Source organism: Myotis myotis, unplaced genomic scaffold (genome assembly GCF_014108235.1).
Source record: "Myotis myotis isolate mMyoMyo1 unplaced genomic scaffold, mMyoMyo1.p scaffold_m19_p_28, whole genome shotgun sequence".
Classification (NCBI taxonomy): Eukaryota; Metazoa; Chordata; class Mammalia; order Chiroptera; family Vespertilionidae; genus Myotis; species Myotis myotis.
In genome coordinates, this window is record NW_023416333.1 from 3,333,983 (window position 1) to 3,347,466 (window position 13,484).

Sequence of the window (13,484 nt, forward strand, 5' to 3'; positions counted from 1 at the left end):
CAACGCCGGATGCGGCTAACGCAGTTTTACGTCTGTCCCCGGGATGGGAGATCAAGGAGCGAGGCCAAGAGATGCGGGGGGGTAGAAAATTTCTACTGTAAGCAATGGACATGTGAAACTACTGGAGAGGCCCACTGGCATCCCACCTCCTCCTGGGACTTAATAACCGTAAAAAGGAGCAGTATTGGGGCGGGGTCAAACCCCCTCAATATTTCCTTCACGGAGAGGGGGAGACAGGCCCGAGCTTGGATGCAAGGGAGAACATGGGGATTCCGTTTCTATATGTCAGGGTGGGACAAGGGTTTTACCTTCTCTATCAAGCTCAAGGTTGAAACCCCGACCGCCGTCTAAGTGGGGCCTAACCTGGTACTATCTGAACAGTGGTCACCAACCGCCCATGTCAGGCCGCCTGTTCCCCACAGGAGCTACAACAAATAAGTCCAATGATACGGCCCGGCTCAATCCAGTTACAACCCCCTTGGTCCCCGGCCTTGCAAATATGCCCGAGATACCGAGCACAGGGCAGAGGCTCCTTAATCTGATACAGGGAGCTTTCAGCGTTCTCAATGCTTCCAACCCTAACCTGACTGAGTCTTGCTGGTTATGTCTAGTATCAGGCCCTCCCTATTACGAGGGGATTGCCTTCTCAGGGACCTTTAATAATACCACCTCCCATGACTCCTGTAGCTGGGGGTCGAACAGTAAACTTACCCTTACAGAAGTCTCTGGGCATGGCACCTGCTTAGGCACAGTTCCTACAAACCATAAGCATCTGTGCAATCGGACCATAGGAAGCCCCCAAACAACTACCAACTACTATCTGGTCCCCCCTGTAGGTGGATGGTGGGCCTGCAGTACAGGACTGACCCCATGTGTTTCCTCATCGGTGTTCAACACCACCAAAGACTACTGTGTCCTTGTGCAGCTGGTACCTAGAGTTATCTACCACGAGGCAGGTTCTTTCGAGGCTGAGTTTGACCTACGGCCCCGTAGGCAGAAGAGGGAACCGATCTCGCTCACTTTAGCCGTCCTGCTGGGTCTGGGGGTAGCGGCCAGAGTAGGAACAGGGACGACCGCGCTCGTTCAGACTCTTCAGTATATCGAGGGGTTACGTACGGGCAGCTGTAAATGAAGATCTAAAAGCTGTAGAACAATCAATCACAAAATTAGAAGAGTCAATGACCTCTTTATCTGAGGTGGTACTGCAGAATAGGCGAGGCTTAGATCTCCTATTCCTCAAAGATGGTGGATTATGTGCTGCACTAAAAGAAGAATGTCGTTTTTACATAGATCACTCTGGTGTAATAAAAAATTCCATGTCCAAACTTAGAGAAAGATTAGAAACAAGACAACGAGATCAGGAAGCGAATCAAGGGTGGTTTGAGAGTTGGTACAGCCGGTCCCCTTGGTTCACCACCCTCATATCCACCCTGATGGGTCCCCTTATTATACTGCTTTTAATTCTCACTTTTGGGCCCTGCATCTTAAATCGCCTAGTCACCTTCATCAGGGAGAGAATAAGTGCTGTACAGGTACTAATGCTCAGGCAGCACTACCAGTCCCTCCGCCAGGGAGACAGCCTCGGAGAAGGATATATAAAGACAGAAGTTCCATGATTAGAACTTACCAAAAAGCAAATGGGGGAATGAAAGAATAAAAATGTTTAAAAGCTGCCTGTTTTATCTCAACTCCCCAAGGTCCCCCGCCAGTGATGGGGACAAAGCCCTTAAAGCTGTCCCAGGAAACAGCCCCGAGCAAAGAGCAAGCTGAGCAAATAGCGCTCTGACAGTTAAGAAAAACAGGATATGAGATTACCAGATGGGACTGTTGACTAAGTTTAAGCCCTGTCATGAAACATGTTATTAACGAGCCCAGTTCCCCTTTGGAATTCCTTTGTTCCCCTCTTCCCCCTTCCGTGTGTAACCCCTCCCAATGTGTGGTTTTTGCCTATATATACTAGTAAGACTTTCTGCTTGGGGCTCCTGCGTGAGTTACGAGTTGAGCCCCAGCGCGCTGGAATAAAGCCTCTTGCTGTTTGTATCAAGTGACGCCTCCTCCGGTTGATTGGGGTTGCCGTCGATCCGCGGGACAGAGTAAGGGTCTCCCTCTGGGGGTCTTACATAACGTGCAGCCAAGGTTCAGAACCGCTGCCTTATGGCCTTGGATTTGGGCTTCTTGGCTGCTGGGCAATGGCTCACCCCAGGCTACCGGCTGTGAAGCTCATTTCCCGTCTCCCCCACCAAACCACTATGTCCCAAGTGGGAAGATTTTTCTCATTCATTCATCATTGGCATTGCCATCTTTTCGCTACTGCCCCATAGGTTTCTTTTCTCTTTTTCTTTTTAAATATATTTTATTGATTTTTTACAGAGAGGATGAGAGAGAAACATCAATCAACTGCCTCCTGCACGCCCCCCACTGGGGATGTGCCCACAACCAAGGTACATGCCCATGGCCGGAATTGAACCTGGGACCCTTGGGTCCGAAGGCTGACTCTCTATCCACTGAGCCAAGCTGGTTAGGGCTGAGCAACAACACTTTTTACTTTTTATTAGTGAAATATCCAAACATACAGGAAATACACATAATCTTGATATTGGAAACAAGTCACATGTTTGTGTTATTTGTACTTAAAGTGTTTTTATTTATTTTTTTCTGCACTTAGTGGGGTTTTTTGTTTTTTGTTTGTTTTTTTAGTTTTATTGCTTAAACTATTACAAAGGGTATTACATATGTCTCCTTTTTCCCCCCACCCTTGACAATCCCCTGGCCTCCCCTACCCACTAGTTTTTTATGTCCATTGGTTATGCTTATATGCATGCATATAAGTCCTTCAGTTGATCTCTTACTCCCCCCACCCTCCCCGGCCTTCCCGCTGTAGTTTTACAGTCTGTTTGAGGCAACTCTGCCTCTGTATCAATTATTGTTCAAAAGTTTATAATGGTCTCTATTATCCATGAATGAGTGAGATCAAGTGGTATTTTTCCTTCATTGACTGGCTTATTTCACTTAGCATAATGCTCTCCAGTTCCATCCATGCCGTTGCAAATGGTAAGAGTTCCTTCTTTTTTAGAGCAGCATAGTATTCCATTGTGTAGATGTACCACAGTTTTCTAATCCATTCATCTACTGATGAGCACTTAGGCTGTTTCCAGATCTTAGCTATGGTGAATTGTGCTGCTATGAACATAGGGGTGCATATATCCTTTCTGATTAGTGTTTCTGGTTTCTTGGGATATATTCCTAGAAGTGGGATCACAGGGTCAAATGGGAGTTCCATTTGTAGTTTTTTGAGGAAACTCCATACTGTCTTCCACAGTGGCTGCACCAGTCTGCATTCCCACCAGCAGTGCACGAGTATTCCTTTTTCTCCACATCCTCTCCAGCACTTGTCGTTTGTGGATTTGTTGATGATAGCCATTCTGACAGGTGTGAGATGGTACCTCATTGTTGTTTTGATTTGCATCTCTCGGATGATTAGTGACTTTGAGCATGTTTTCATATATCTCTTGGCTTTCTGAATGTCCTCTTTTGAAAAGTGTTTATTTAGATCCTTTGCCCATTTTTTTGATTGGATTGTTTATCTTCCTTTTGTTAAGTTGTATGTGTTCCCTATAAATTTTGGAGATTAGGCCCTTATCAGATATGACATTGGCAAATATGTTTTCCCACGCAGTGGGCTTTCTTGTTGTTTTGTTAATGGTTTCTTTTGCTGTTCAGAAGCTTTTTATTTTGAAGTAGTCCCATTTGTTCATTTTCTCTTTAGTTTCAAGTGCCCTAGGAACTGTATCAGTGAAGAAATTGCTTCGGCATATGTCTGAGATTTTGTTGCCTTTGGATTCTTCTAGAATTTTTATGGTTTCTGGTCGTACATTTAAGTCCTTTATCCATTTTGAGTTTATTTTTGTGTATGGTGTATGTTGGTGGTCTAGTTTCATTTTCTTGCATGTATCTGTCCAATTTTCCCAACACCATTTATTGAAGAGACTATCTTGACTCCATTGTATGTTTTTGCCTCCTTTGTCAAATATTAATTGAGCATATTGGTTCGGGCCGATTTCTGGGCTCTCTATTCTATTCCATTGATCTATATGTCTGTTCTAGTGCCAGTACCAGGCAGTTTTGAGAACAGTGGCTTTGTAATACAGCTTGATATCTGGTATTGAGATCCCACCAACTTTGTTCTTTCTCAAGATTGCTGCAGCTATTCGGGGTCTTTTTTTATTCCAGATGAATTTTTGGAGAGTTCGTTCTAGATCTGTGAAATATGTCGTTGGTATTTTAATGGGAAGTGTGTTGAATTTATAGATTGCTTTGGGTAGTATGGACATTTTAATGATGTTGATTCTACCAATCCATGAACACGGTATGTTCTTCCATCTCTTTATGTCTTCCTCTATCTCTTTTTTCAACGTCCTGTAGTTTTCTGAGTAGAGGTCTTTTACCTCTTTAGTTAAGTTTATTCCTAGGTAGCTTAATTTTTTTGGTGCGATGGTAAATGGGATTGTTTTTTTAGTCTCTCTTTCTGAAATTTCACTATTGGTGTATAGAAATGCCATAGATTTCTTGGGGTTAATTTTGTATCCTGCTACATTGCCAAATTCATGTACTAAGTCTAGTAGTTTTTTGATGGAGTCTTTAGGGTTTTGTATGTATATCATGTTGTCTGCAAATAAGGACATTTTTACTTCCTCTTTTCCAATTTGGATGCCCTTTATTTCTTCTTGTCTAATTGCAATGGCTAATACTTCCAGTACTATGTTGAACAGAAGTGGTGAGAGTGGGCATCCCTGTCTTGTTCCTGTTCTTAGGGGAAATGGTGTTAGTTTTTGTCCATTGAGTATGATGTTGGCTGTGGGCTTGTCATATATGGCTTTTATTATGTTGAGGTATGATCCTTCTATTCCCACCTTGCTGAGAGTTTTTATCAAAAATGGGTGTTGGATTTTGTCAAATGCTTTTTCTGCATCAATTGATATGACTATGTGGTTTTTTCCTTTCAGTTTGTTAACGTGCTGTATCAAGTTTATTGATTTGCGAATATTGTACCATCCTTGCATCCCTGGGTTGAATCCTATTTGGTCACGGTGTATGATCTTTCTGATGTACTGCTGGATCCGATTTACTAAAATTTTGTTGAGGATTTTGGCATCTGTGTTCATGAGGGATATTGGCCTGTAATTCTCTTTCATTGTGTTGTCTTTACCTGGTTTTGGTATTAGGGTGATGCTGGCTTCATAGAATGAACTTGGAAGTGTTCCTTCCTTTTGAATTTTTTGTAGTAGTCTGAGGAGGATAGGTTTTAGTTTGCACTTAGTGTTTTGAAAGTAAATTCATTTCATCCAAAGTAGTTGCCACTTACATTCCTGAAATAATATTTTCTACTTAATGACAATGCTGTTGTCACCCCTAATGTTTCCCAGTCTCTTAAGTGCTGTTGGCGTGGTCTCAATCCCTGAAGGTGAGTGGCCTTGGGCCTGGTTGCCGAGGGACTGGGACTCCCATGATGTTCAGCAGTGGGCTCCGATCACCCCTGAGGACACTTCTGGGACCTTTGGCACATGGGAGTCCAAGGGGGGCTCCCCCCAGACTATTTCTTTCCACACCCTCACTAAGTCCTTCCTGTGTTACAGGTGTCTCTTCAAGCTGAGGAGCCACCCACCACCACCCCATCTTGGTAAGAATCCTTGCTCCCACTCCCTGACCTACCCAGGTCTAAAACACCTGCATTTTGGGTGACTTCACATCAGATATCCCTGGGACCTAATTTATATGTGAACAGTCATGCTAAGTATTTACATACAATTCCCAGCTCTGCTATTGGTGGGATTGAGGTGTTAGTCAAGTGATTGTACTCCTTAGCCTCAGTCTCAGTTTCTGTGTCTAGAATCTGACACATGTCAAGAACAGGGAGGTTGTCCTCTCATATTTAGGGGGTGGGAGGGCAGGAGGCAGGGCATGATATATCCTGCTTTTGAAAGGAAGAGTTGAATAAAATGAAATGCACAGGCTGTGAAAGGAAGAAATATACTTACATTTTTGGTTTGGGGACTAATCAAAAGTCCAATTTTCAGACTTAGTAGAAGAAAAGAAACGGCTAGCAGTTAATACTGTCACTGGTTTCTAGACTGGATATAGTTTATCAGCCAAGTTGAGAGCTTTCCATGAATTGTGCGCATATAAACTTATAGTTAATAACGTTACCCTCTACTGACATATAGCTGTTAAAATGACAGTGCACCATGGCAGATATTTCACAAGTGTTTCAAAGACCTAAGTCGTAAAATGGGCCTGGATACAGGTTACCCAAAGAGGAGCAAGTGTTCTAGGCTCTAGGAGGGCTTTCCTTCTGTTCCCTGTTCTTGGATCTTCCAACACTTGCTGGCAGGCCCTTTAGGGAGGAGAAGCTGCTTTTTGTGGTCAGCTCAAGTTTTGGATCATCTGATTGTCACATTTACCTTTTTTAATTTCAGAGGAAGGGGGCGGAGAGAGAGAGATTGAGAGAGAAACATCCTATCTAATAAAAGAGAAACATGGTAATTAGCCGTATGTCCGCTACCCTTCCCATTGGCTAACCAGGGTGATATGCAAATTAACTGCCAGCCAAGATGGCGGCCGGCAGCCAGGCAGCTTGAAACTAACATGAGGCTTGCTTGCTTCAGTGATGGAGGACTCCAACGTTCCCCGCCTGCCGCTGCCGGCCTCTGAGCTTGCAGTTTGAAACATTGTTACAAATATAGAAGCTAAGCAAAACCCCAGAAACCTGCTTTCAGCCAGCCGGGATATCAAAGCTGGAGTTGAAACAGTGTTTCGATTATAGAACCCAAACAAACCAGATACCTGCTTTCAGCAGTGGAGGCCTAAGAGCTGGAGCCAAGCCTCACAGCTAAAGCTGGCCCAGAATAAAAAAAAGGAAAAAAGGAGCGGTTGGGAGCTTCAGTCACCCGCCAGCCTGAAAACAGCCCTCAGCCCCTCACCCAGACTGGCCAGGCACCCCAGTGGGGACCCCCACCCTGAAGGGTGTGTGACCAGCTGCAAACAGCCATCATCCCCTCATCCAGGCTGGCCAGGCACCCCAGTGGGGACCCTCACCCTGATCCATGACCCCCTTCAGGGCAAACCAGCCAGCCCCCACCCATGCACCAGGCTTCTATCCTATATAGTAAAAGGGTAATATGCCTCCCAGCACCGGGATCAGTGGAGCCACAAGGCCTCCTGGCACCGGGATCAGTGTGACGGGGCAGCGCCCAAACCCCGATTGCCCTGTGGCTCTGTGTGTGCCAGCGGGCGAGGCCACAACCTCCCTATCCGCCCTGCTCTGTTCGTGACAGGGGAAGGCGCCCCAACCCCCTGATAAGCCCTGCTCTGTTCTGTGCCTTATAGGGGGGAGCTCCCCAACCCCCGATCGCCCTGTGGCTCTGTGTGTGACAGGCTGCGGTGCCCCAACCCCCTGATCGGCCCTGCTCTGTGTGTGACAGGGTGTGGTGCCCCAACCCCCCAATCGGCCCTACCCTGAGCGTGACTGGGGGTGGCATCGCAACCTCCCGATCCGCCCTGCTCTGTGCATGACGGGGCAGCGCCCCAACTCCCCAGTTGGCCCTGCTCTGACCCCGACCAGGGGCTGCACCTAGGGATTGGGCCTGCCCTCTGCCACCCAGGAGCAGGCCTAACCCAGCAGGTCGTTATCTCCCGAGGGGTCCCAGACTGCGAGAGGGCACAGGCCGGGCTGAGGGACGCCCCCTCCCCACCCCCACCCCCGAGTGCACAAATTTTTGTGCACTGGGCCTCTAGTCAATAATAAGAGAAAATCATTGATTGGCTGCCTCCTGCACGCCCCCCCCAAACTGGGGTTCTAGCCCACAATCGAAGCATGTGTCTATGACCAGGAATCCAACTGACCTCCTGGTTCATAGGTACACTCAAGCACTGAGCCACACCGGCCAGGCCCTAATTGTCTTGAGGGGCTGATGCTCTTCACCCTAAGTGCCCTTTGAGACGGAATTTCTGGGAAAGCATGGAGGGAGGGAGGTGCCAGCTGGACGTGGGTATGGGGGGCAGGGGAGATAGTGTCTCTGTCTTTTTTTGTTGTTGAAAGTGTTACATACAGGTGTACTGGTTAACCGGATTTTTTTCAGTAGATGGAGTTACACACGGGTTGATATATATGCAGTTAGATACGTATGCTATTTTGCATTGTCAGCAAGCTTCAAAACTTCATGTGTCAAATTTTCTGAAGGTGTTAGCATGATAGATTGTTTATACTTAAAAATGTCGAATTTCGCGCCAAAGAAACAGCATTTGCAAGAAGTTTTAATTCATTACTTTATATTGAAGAAAAGTGCTGCTGAAAGTTGTATACTTTGGGAAGCTTATGGTGAACATGCTCCATCTCAAGATATTTGTGAATGCTGGTTTAAACGCTTTAAAAGTGATGATTTCGATGTGAAAGACAACAAACACTCAGGTCAACCAAAAAAGTTTGAAGACCAACAGTTACAAGCCTTATTAGATGAAGATGCGTGTCAAACTCAAAAACAACTTGGAGAAAGATTAGATGTTGCTCAGCAAACAATTTCCGATTGTTTACAAACAATGAGATTTTAAAGGAAGGAAAATGGGTGCCACATTAACTGAACGAAAGACAAATGGAAAACCGCAAAGTCATCAGTAAAATGCTGCTTCAGCGGCAAGAAAGAAAGTCTTTTTGCATTGAATTGTGACCGGCAGTGAAAAGTGGATTTATTTTGAGAATCCCAAATGCACAAAATCATGGGTTGATGCAGGTCAATCATCAGCATCAATGCAAGGCCAAATTGCTTTGGAAAGAAGACAATGCTCTGCATTTGGTGGGATCAGGAAGGTGTGGTGTATTATGAGCTTCTAAAACCAGGTGAAACTTAACACTGATCGCTGTCGACAACAAATAATCAATTTGAATAACGCTTTGATCATAAAACGACCAACGTGGGCCAGAACATACGGCAAAGTAATTTTGCTTCATGATGACCCACCATCACACACTTCAAAACCAGTTAAAGACACGTTAAAAGATCTTGCCTGATGTTTCTGTTGAAATTAGCGTGTTTTGATTACAAAATCTGTATTATTAACCAGTATGCCTGTTCCCTTTTTTCCCACATTGATCCTCTCCAGCCTGTCCCTTGTCTGTCCGTCCCCCCAAACCCTCACCACCCCATTGTCTGTGTTCATGGGCCATGCATATGTGCATTCAAGTGGACAGCATATTTCTATACAAAACTCGGATTTAAGGGTTTCTGCTTGATAAAGAGTAGCTCAAAATAGGAAGTGCTTGCCCTGTTTCAGTACTTTTGAGAACTCACCAGATCCTCCCAGATCCTGATGGCAGGCATTTAACTTTTTCTGATTCAGAAGGTTCTGGTATAGCTGCTTCCCCAGGTTAAGAAGCAAGGAATGGTGATGCAGGCCTGGCCCAGAGCTGGATGCTTTGGGGAGCTGGGTGGGAAAGCAGGCCTGAGGTGTGGGCAGAGCACGTGCAGGGATATGCTCATCAGACCCACCTTGGAGCTGAGTCAAGGGTCTCCTTCATCTCAGTGGATTCTGCCAACAACCTGTCTGCAAGGCGAATCTATCCCCATTTTCAACAGTGGGGCTTAGGTCAGGTGCTGCAGGTCATACAAGTAGTGTGACACCCAGGGATAAGCCACTGAGGTGTCAATGAGATACAGTGTCAGAAGGAAGGCGATGGGGGTTCCCTTGTTGCAGCTCAGGGCCATGTATTAGTCGTTTTTCCTGCCTGGAATTTTGAGTTCTTGTCTGTGTTGTCCCCTTAGGACTGTAGGCAAGTCGCTCTGGGGCCTGGGTGAAGAAGGAGACTAGGGTCCCCATGATGTCCAGCACTGGGCTCTGACCTCACCTGAGGACATGGTGCCCCCTGGGATCTTTGACACCCAGGAGTCTGAGGGGCCCTGGCTCTGGGGAGGGATGCATGGGGGTCTATGATTGCCCTGCACCCCGCTAACTGCTTTCCCTCCCTACTCCTTTCTGCAGGTGGTTCCTCCAGGAGTCAACAGCCCCCTCATCCTTCTTGGTAAGAAGTATCTTATTAACTCCATAATCATGTTAAGTTTCTAATGTTACAAATTTTTAGTTAAAAAGACCTAAATTGTGATGATGTTGGTATAATGAGACTTGCTGAGCACCCACTCTGAGCATGCACAGTGCTCTGCACTTATTCCTTCAGACCTCAGGAGCCCAGTGAGCTGGCTCGTTTGTTCCTGTTCCACAGCTGAGGACCTGCATGTACAGACACTCTGATTTTCCCATGCCCCTCTCCTTTTTGGAAAGGGGAAAGGGCTTTATTTCTGCAAACTCCATGCACATTGGGGTGCTGCAGGGTGATGGGGGTGCTCTCTGTTTCCCTCTTCCCTGCAGCTAAGGTGGCAGAACCAAGGAGGTTGGCTTTTGCTGCTGTTAATCCTCACCCAAGGATATTTTTCCCTTTTTTTTTTTTTTTTTTTTCTAGAGAGAGAGAGAGTGTAAGGTAGAGGGAGAGACACATCAATAGGTTGCCTCCCATGTGCATCCTGAGCAGGACTGGGGATTGAGCTTGCAACCAACATACATGCCCTCGACCAGAGTCAAATCCAGGACTCTTCAGTCCATGGGCCAACACTGTAACCACTTAGCCGAACCGGATAGGGCTAAAGAGGTTTGTTTTGATCCCCACTAATGCCACTTTGACCTGAGGGGTCATCTGTGACTTGCCTGCTTGGGTGCGGTGGAGGTTCCTGTGTGGGTGCTGTGGCCTGGACTTACAGCAGAGTCACCAGGGAGCAGCCCCCAAAACTGCCAGTCCATCCCTAAATCATGTGACTGCCACTGTGCAGAGATGGGACAGGTAAGGATGTGTAAAGAGGTAGATGTAGGATAGGGGTGAGCAACCTTTTTGTGAGTGCGTGCCAAAACCAGCAAAATCTCTGACTCAAATTTCTGCGTGCCAACCCTAATTTTTTGAGAACATGTTATGCCTACTTGATATCTCTTAAGGTGTATGTATGTGAAGAACCTTGAAATAATAAAACTCATTCGAGCGACAAAAACACAGTATATGATGATGAAAAATACATTTATTTTTTAACGTATACATGTACACTGCTAGTCCAACAGAAAACTTTATGACCCTATTTGATATTATCAGTGGGACTTTTGCTGCTGCATCACTGATGACAGAGATTTTACATCAGGCTTATATTTCGTGACCTTCAGAGATATGCACGAGCTACTACTATCATCCGTCAGGCTACTCCTATTACGAGACTTAACAAAATTCATCACTGAGAACAAAGATTCACAAGCGTATGTGGATGAAAACATGGAGAGTAACGCTGTCGCCAAGTTTTTTAAACAGAAAAAAATTTCTGGAATGGCATTCCAAGTCCTCAATAGTTCATTTTCGACACTTCTCTCTGGCACTCCTGTCTCTAATCGATTTTTTTCAATGTTTTCCAAGTCAACTCTAAGGTCAATAAACTTCTGCTTCCAAATTGAGCTACTCTGAAATTCAATCAACTGCATTTCAAAGTCAGCCATGTCTATCCATGAAAACATTTTTAAGTTTAGTTCCTCCAGTTTCATGCTGTCTGGAAACCTCATGAATTTTGCTGTCTCTTCCAGCTCTCTGAATTTCGCAAATGTTGAGAAGAGCTGCTCAATAGTTGACTCGATGATGTTTAAAAACAGCTTTTGAAGGCTTTGACAGTCTGTTCTGTCATCTTTTGGGAGGTCTTTGATGTGCTTCTTGAGGTTTGGGAAATATCTAAATCTCTCACCATCCACATCCCTCTTAAAGACTTCCAGTTTCTTTTCAAAAGCCTTTATGTAACCACATATAACATCAAGTGCCTTGCCGGTTCCTTGTAATTTAACATTTTTTTTTTAAATATATTTTATTGATTTTTTACAGAGAGGAAGGGAGAGAGATAGAGAGTTAGAAACATCGATGAGAGAGAAACATCGATCAGCTGCCTCCTGCACATCTCCCACTGGGGATGTGCCCGCAACCCAGGCACATGCCCTTGACCGGAATCGAACCCGGGACCCCTCAGTCCGCAGGCCGACGCTCCATCCACTGAGCCAAACCGGTTTTGGCCCTTGTAATTTAACATTTAAGTCATTCAAATGTTCACAAAAATTGTAAATGGAAAATGATTATAAGAGAGGGTTTCGAGTGCCAGCAAAAGTTATTGGTGTGCCATGTTTGGCATGCATGCCAGGGGTTGCCCACCCCTGACATAGGAGCACTTGGGATTAGATTAGAAACACGCTGATGGGGGGTGCTTTGGGCCCTTATGATGTTCAGCACTGGGCTCTGACTTCACTTGAAGACACGGTGCCCCCCAGGACCTTTGACACCTGGGGGTCTGAGGGGCCCTGGCTCTTGGGAGGTGTGGATAGGGGACCATGGTTGCCCTGTGCCTCACTGATCTCCCCTCCCCCACTCCTTCCTGCCGGTGTTTCCTCTAGGGCAGGGTTGGGCAACCCCTGGTACGCTTGCCAAACATGGCAAGCCAGTAACTTGCTGGCACGCAAAACCCTCTCTTATAAACTTCCATTTACAATGTTTTTCTTAATACAGTGGGGCCTTGACTTATGAGTTTCCCGACTAACGAGTTTTTTGAAAAACCAGCTATCTCTCGGCGGACTTTTTGCATTGAGTTGATAAAGTAATTTGAGTTAACGAGCTCAGTCTCGGAACAAATTAAAGACCATAGACATGGATTGACGAGAGAGGGGAAGAGCAATTTCTATGCCTCTGCCTTAACTCTCCCTGCCTTCCTAGATCCGACCAGTGTTTTGGTTTCAGCCTCAGACTCAATGGGTTTTCGTTGACAAGACAACTGCCTCACCTACTTATTCAAAATTTCACTCTATAAAAATGAATCCTCCTCTCTCGCTTTGCCCACCGGTACTAACGAAAGGGGAATAAATTTCTATGTTTCTCTTCGATGCGCGCTACAGCAGTAACTGGTGACGTCATCATCACACCGTGTCCGTCTGCGCTGAAAAGTAAGTTCATAATTACCATACTTCTATTACATTATGCTGTATGTGTCTATGTTTTCTTTATTCTGTTATTTTCCTTACGAAATATTTTCAGTTTGTCACCTTTTTGTTGTTATCCATAAACCAAATCTTATAAATAAAAATAATGACAACTGATATGCATACAATGTATTATGATTTATAAATAAAGGTTCTACATTTTGTGATTTTTTTACATGCTTTATCTTTACTGCATCGCGCCCGTCTTCCCATTTTGTAGGGATAGCAAACTATTTTTCTTTCTATTTACTTTAACCCTTGGAGTGCCAACCAATATCGTAGGAACTATGCTAAAATTGCCAAGGCATTTTTGCTGATTTTACAGCAGTTTTGGGGGGAAAAACTTCATAAAATTGTAGTACCTGTAAAAAATTAGGCAGATAAATGCCAGTGGTGAATTT

General features: G+C 45.2%; 3 non-coding genes across 3 annotated transcripts; all 3 read left to right on the top strand.

Moving 5' to 3' along the window:
* Nucleotides 1-5,495: 5,495 nt before the first annotated feature.
* On the top strand, nt 5,496-5,580 carry LOC118649321. Its single transcript, XR_004965602.1, has one exon. It is a non-coding gene; the product is annotated as a small nucleolar RNA SNORD88 (small nucleolar RNA).
* A 4,277-nt stretch (nt 5,581-9,857) lies between these two features.
* On the top strand, nt 9,858-9,948 carry LOC118649316. The gene has a single exon (XR_004965597.1). It is a non-coding gene; the product is annotated as a small nucleolar RNA SNORD88 (small nucleolar RNA).
* A 2,373-nt stretch (nt 9,949-12,321) lies between these two features.
* Nucleotides 12,322-12,412, top strand: LOC118649313. The gene has a single exon (XR_004965594.1). It is a non-coding gene; the product is annotated as a small nucleolar RNA SNORD88 (small nucleolar RNA).
* Nucleotides 12,413-13,484: the final 1,072 nt, after the last annotated feature.